Source organism: Silene latifolia, chromosome Y (genome assembly GCF_048544455.1).
Source record: "Silene latifolia isolate original U9 population chromosome Y, ASM4854445v1, whole genome shotgun sequence".
Taxonomy (NCBI): Eukaryota; Viridiplantae; Streptophyta; class Magnoliopsida; order Caryophyllales; family Caryophyllaceae; genus Silene; species Silene latifolia.
In genome coordinates this window covers 146,336,710-146,342,812 of record NC_133538.1, presented here as the reverse complement: position 1 = coordinate 146,342,812, position 6,103 = coordinate 146,336,710, and the positions used below count along the sequence as shown (strand labels likewise).

At 36.9% G+C, this 6,103-nt stretch overlaps 1 long non-coding RNA gene across 1 annotated transcript; it reads right to left on the bottom strand.

Moving 5' to 3' along the window:
- Positions 1–2,053: 2,053 nt before the first annotated feature.
- On the bottom strand, positions 2,054–3,621 carry LOC141633740 (uncharacterized). The gene is made up of 3 exons (XR_012538516.1): positions 2,979–3,621; positions 2,820–2,896; positions 2,054–2,619 (listed from the first exon to the last, which is right to left on the bottom strand). It is a non-coding gene; the product is annotated as an uncharacterized LOC141633740 (long non-coding RNA).
- Between the last annotated feature and the right edge of the window lie 2,482 nt (positions 3,622–6,103).

Genomic DNA, 6,103 nt, shown 5'->3' with positions numbered 1-6,103 from the left:
AATATAGCTCGATCGACCACTTTGCTAGTCGATCGAATGCTTTATACTATGAAGATCACTCGATCGAGTAGTTTTCTTACTCGATCAAGAAGGCCATTATAAGGAGTTACTCGATCGAACGGCTTTTCCATTCGATCGAGTGGAATCGCTGCCAAGTTGCTCGATCGAGTAGTTTATTTCTACTCGATCGAGAGGTTTCCTCATTTAGCCGTGTTTTGTATCCTATTCCGTATGGGATTTTGTAATTAGGTTTAAATATTAGGTTTGATAGTAGGATTTCGTGTGTTTTTTATCATTCAGACTGCGTAACTCTACATCTCTTCTTCCTGACTTCTTCTCTAGACTTTTTACTCTCTTTCCTACTCTAGGCTACTCGGATTCGGAATTTGTATCGGTACATTTACTCCTTTTATTTATTAATCATTATTGCTACTTTAATTCTTCCCTTTCCTTGTTAATTTTCATTATTGCTTTATTCGATCTTTCTATTCTTATTGTTATCATGTTTAATTTATATTATCTATGCATTATTATTGTTGATTCGATTATGATACGTAGCTAATTCCCTTTTACTAAGACTAGGGAATCCATGATTATGAGGGAGTAGTAATTGATTTATTAGGTTAATGCTTGCGTAGTCTTTGTTGTTAATCGCTGCAATTAATTGTGTCTGTCTAATTGAGTCGATGCAATTAGTCATTTAATCATAGTAAACCTTGACCTGGACCGGAAGGTTGGAAATGGTGAGACTCGTAGCGAACATTAGGGCACCGTAGTGAGGGCGGAAGCTAAGCTATTTGTGCTTTAGGGTGAATTGACACCGGAAGGAGATATTCACTGCCCCATAGACCATACTTGCATTGACCTGAGACCTAGATTGCTTGATTGAATAATCATAGTGAACCAACTGCCTTAGCTGCTTTCTCCTTATTTGCTTGATCTTTATTCTCTTGCCTTTTCTCTCTTCCTTAATCTCTTTAGTTTAGAACAACAAATTCAAACCCTCAATTTGGTTACCGTTGTGATACCCCGCGATAACGCGGAAAATATAACTTATAAAATTCAAGCGGAAATTTGGGAATTTTTAAAACTTTTAAAAATTCAAAGCGCGGGTTCATTAAAATCCAAAACATAAATAAAGAATGTGGAAATAAAGTTTAAATTATACTAACGTGATAGTCAAGGTGAGGGAAAATATATCCCTCGAATGACAAAACAATAAAAGGTAGGTCTAAACAATCCTAATAAACCAACTACTAGGCCGAAGTGCTCGCTAGCTCACATATGTCTTCACCCCATGAATGCACCACTAATACCTGTCATTCATGTAAACATGAACGCCACAGTCAGTGGGGAGTAACTCAAGGTTCTCCCAGCCACAAAATGTCGAAACGAACATAACAAAGAACTAAGACAGGTAAGTCATGTAAGACACTTACAAACGATATGAATATAAAGTTTATAATTAAACATGGAAATTAAATGAGATGGAACAAGATAGATCAACATTAGCATGATAACGGTTAAACTACTCATCACTAGTAGAAAAAAACCCTATAGTGGCGGTCATAAATGACCTTTTTATGGCGGTTTTTACAGATTTTGGGTGCGCCGTATATCACGGGGTTGTTTACAATTTGCGGCGGTTGTACAACCGCCGCTTTAGCTTACCTACGGTGGCGGTTTTTAAACAAAACCGCCATTATAGGTTTATATAAAACGACGGTTGTTAGACAAGAACCGCCATTATAACTTACCAATAGTGGCGGTTATTGTTTGAAAACCGCCACTATAGATATAACAATAATATCAACTACATGTTCTCTATAACGACGGTTGTTGCAAAACCGCCACTAAAGGTAATTATAACGTTGGTTGTTAGTATAGAACCACCACTAAAAGTAATTATAACATCGGTTGTTTGGTAAAGAACCGCCACCATAAGTAGTTATTTTTAAAAAAAAAAAAAATTTGCTACCAAAATTTTGGTAGTAATATCCTAGAGATATGACAATCAAGATTTCAAAATGAACAAATAACACATACACAAGAATGCAATCAATTGCCACAACACTTGTATATCATCCGGCACAACAATGTTGGTGTTCAAATATTTTACATCCAAGTGTACAAAAAAATCACATACAACAACGAGAACAAGTAGGAGCATAGGAGCAGCATCTAGCAGTAACAGGTAGCATCGACAACCACAGTCGCCATAGGCGCACGACAACCAGCATGACATCAACTAAAGTCAGCTAACACAACACTAATATCGGCACGAATCCAGTAGGCAACAACATTTAACAGACAATAGCAGCAAAGTACCAACCATGACCCTCATGCTCAAGTCGTCGTGCCATCGACTAACAAATATCCTCCATCAACCAATTTCAAACCAAATTACATGGTTAAGCACCAACCAAATGGACCAAATCTTCCCTAAAATCACCCAAACTAAGTCTTGCATGTGGTGTTAAATCTCGATTTCAGTCGTGATCTAATCAGCTGTTGTGCCATCAACGTAATCATTAACGCCTCAAAATGCGTCCGTGCTAGTCTCCAATAACTACAAGTTAGATGTGATGGTGCATCACGGTCCAAATTTAATAGCATGTCCTGCATGACAAAGATTTAAGTTTTAATAAAGCAACCAACTTTAGTGAGCACATCATCATTCACACTCTTGATAACCTATAGTATTATGTACCAAACTTGTTGAAATTGACTGACTTTATTTTTTGTTGCATATTAAACTAATCTTGGTTAGTTGAACATTCGAATGCTAAGAGTTTGGTTTGAAATGGTTGTTCACATACCTTACAATTGTCTCTTGGCCTTGTTGAACTACTGCAACAAAAGGATGAAAAAGCTTGTCCAAATATATAGGCAACGCCTGAAATGAAATATTTAGCAATGGCGACACAATTAAAAACTCCCAAATTAGCTTTGATATCGGTTGCTTTTTATTTACTTACCTCCATCGCACACGCATTACACAAAAGCAAGGTCACCAGAAGCTGATTATGCTTCTTGTGAACTGGTAGAATAACAGTTGAAAGTAGAGAAGACACGGAAATGAACAATGTGGGTTAAAAAGGTCAACATTTAGCATCTTGCAAACGAACTAAAGAATACAATCATCAAACGTGTAATCAAGTGCTACTACTGCCGATTAGTGGAAAATAAACATCATGTGTAAACACAACACTATAAGAGAACTCCTCAATTGTAAATCATATGTAAAGAAATAAATACATCCATGGGACAAAACCAAGCAAAGCAAATAGCTTTCGAAGGAACATTACCGAAATTAGTTTAGTCAAAATCTACTATGGAGCAAGGAAACAACAGCATGAAAGGGAAGCAACAAGATTAATCATATTCTTTAACCACGACCAAGTCGGAACTTTACAAACTTATGTACATAATACATTGGTCATCTTTCAATCTTATTGACCTAAAATATCATAATATTATTGAACAACAGCATGAAGAGAAAGCAGCAGCATGCAACATAAACCCAAACTAGTGTCGGCTTTTAACATAATTAACCCAAAATCTCGTCAAATATTGTTTGACCGAACACCATTGGATGAAAATTAACAAATAACAACAGTATGCTAAATCAAGCAAGACCCATGGAAGTTTTAATCTAATTGGACAAGAAACATTATATCCCATCTGTTTTATTCTTTGTGAGCGGTATTTTAATCAAAGGTAAACAAATGATCGGTACAAAGGGGGTACGAAAGACTGTTTGACTTCACACAGTCTCACTATTTCATAAAATTTACCAAGAAACACACAAATTAAACAACAGCAAGCAAAATTAAAGGAAACCCATGTCCATTTCAATCTAACTAAGCAAGAAAACTCATCAAAGATAGTTTGACTTTCCCATAATCATACAAAAATAATCAAAAGACAATAATGATTACCAGCTTGAGTTTTTCAGTGGAAGAACCCTGCGTTGAAGGATTTCAAGTTCAACAAGACCAAGAGACATTAAACCCAAAGTCAAACCAGACATAATCCATAAATTAGTATGCAGACTAGCTTATCAGCCATGTAACCACCCGCTGAGGCGATTTAGTGAGATAAATACTTAGAAAACCCGTTTGCAAAGGAAATAACATATGACAGTAATGTGTTTCAAGCCCAGTCCCCTCACTCAACAATAAAAAAGTTCTTTTTACCAATTATTCAGTTGAAGTCGTACATACTGGTATTCAAACAAGATGCTTAGACACAATGCTACACAAAAGTTAACACTAATTAAAAAACTTGCCTGAAAAATGGTTCACCTGTGTTACTGTCGCTTGGCTCGTTAAAAATTGTAAGTCACCAACCAGCACATCTAAACTTGCTTTCGTATTTTCCAGATTCTTAGCAATGAACAACTGGTTTGCATATGAGTTGCAGATATATATGAGTTTCACACAGAAATCTGAAAGGTAGTAATAAGAAATTTCTGAGAGTTATATGGCCACCTTTTCACATAAATACTGTAGCATAACATCTGCCCCCACTCATAAGGAAACTGAATCTGAATCCTCAATACGAGCACGTTAATATATGCTTCAAAAAACCTCGAAATCAACTAACAGGGCTTGTAGAGCATAATAATGCAACACTGCATTACAAGTTTGCACACATATAAGCAAAATGCAGTCACGACTCATGATGAGTCAATGACCAACACAAAGCTAGAGTGTATGAGAAGCATTAATCTAGACTAATTTCGTAAACTGATAAATTTGACATCGAAAATAGAAACCTAGACAATAACACAATCAAATTAAGATTAAACATGACAGTAGACCTAATTTAAACAGCCCATAAACCCTAAATAGTTAAAACGAAATTGATAAAGAATGAGTACCTATTATTGTAGAACTGGCAGGAAGGAGGAGCAAGCAATAGTAGGCGGCGACGGTCTTGTTAGGAGTGCGTTTGGTGGTGGTTCACAAATATAATCAATAGAATTAGGGTTTGGGATATTGGGGAAAAATGAAAATACAAAAATTTAATTGGGATTGTAAACTTACCAGGAAAGAGGAAGTGGTGGTGGACGATGGTGGCTTCGGACAGAGAACAACGGCGGCGGTTGTGAACAACGGTGGCGTCGGAAGGAGGGAGAATGGGAAGATAAAGGAGGGAGAAAGGGAAGACAAATGAGCGAGAAAGGGAAGTGGTGTCGCCTGTGATGGTGATGGTGATGGTGGTGATGGCGTCACGAGGTGGTGTCTGTCGCCAGGGAGAGGATTAAGAGCATATTGAGTAGAGAGAGTGAGAGGATAGGGAGATCAAGAAGACGAAGGAGTAACTGTTTATATTAGACAAAGGGTTTTACACACTATTTTATTTTGCAATTAAAGTCGGTTGTTATTAAAAAACGACACAAAAACACATAACGGCGGTTCTTTAGCCGAAAAATTGTCACTTACTATTGACTTTTTGCATCGATTTAAACGACGGTTGTTAATATAACCGCCACAATTGACTTATGGTGGCGTTTCCTATGAGGAACCGCCATAAAAAGCTTCTATTATCACGTCGGTTCTTACCAAAACCGTCACAATAGACCTCCTACATACATAAAAAATTCGTTCCCGCCAATTTATTGGGCTTTTCGCGTTGTTTGTATTAAAACCGCCACAATAACCGCGTCGTGATAGGGGTTTTTTCTACTAGTGCATGTGAGACAATTAAATAATATGAAAGGCAAGGATACGATAATCTATACCAAAGCACGCATTTCAAGGAAATTCAACATAGATGTGAGATTTGAATCCGAATCATGTGAAGCAGTTAATTAAGAGATCAACCAATGCAATTTACAAGAATAGAAATTGTAGCCATTATTTGGAAAGCCACTTAGCAAACATTGTACGGGACGTGGCCACTAATGTCACATTCATACTTATGGCTTGCATCTCACCATAAGAACGGATAGGAACATCAATCCCGACGATCATATCGCAACTAGAGGGCTTATAGCTCACCCCTAGTGTCCGATGGGACCAAGACAAACAACAGACAATTACCAATATCTATAACCAAGCAAGACCTTTACTACTCATATATAAATATATTATTC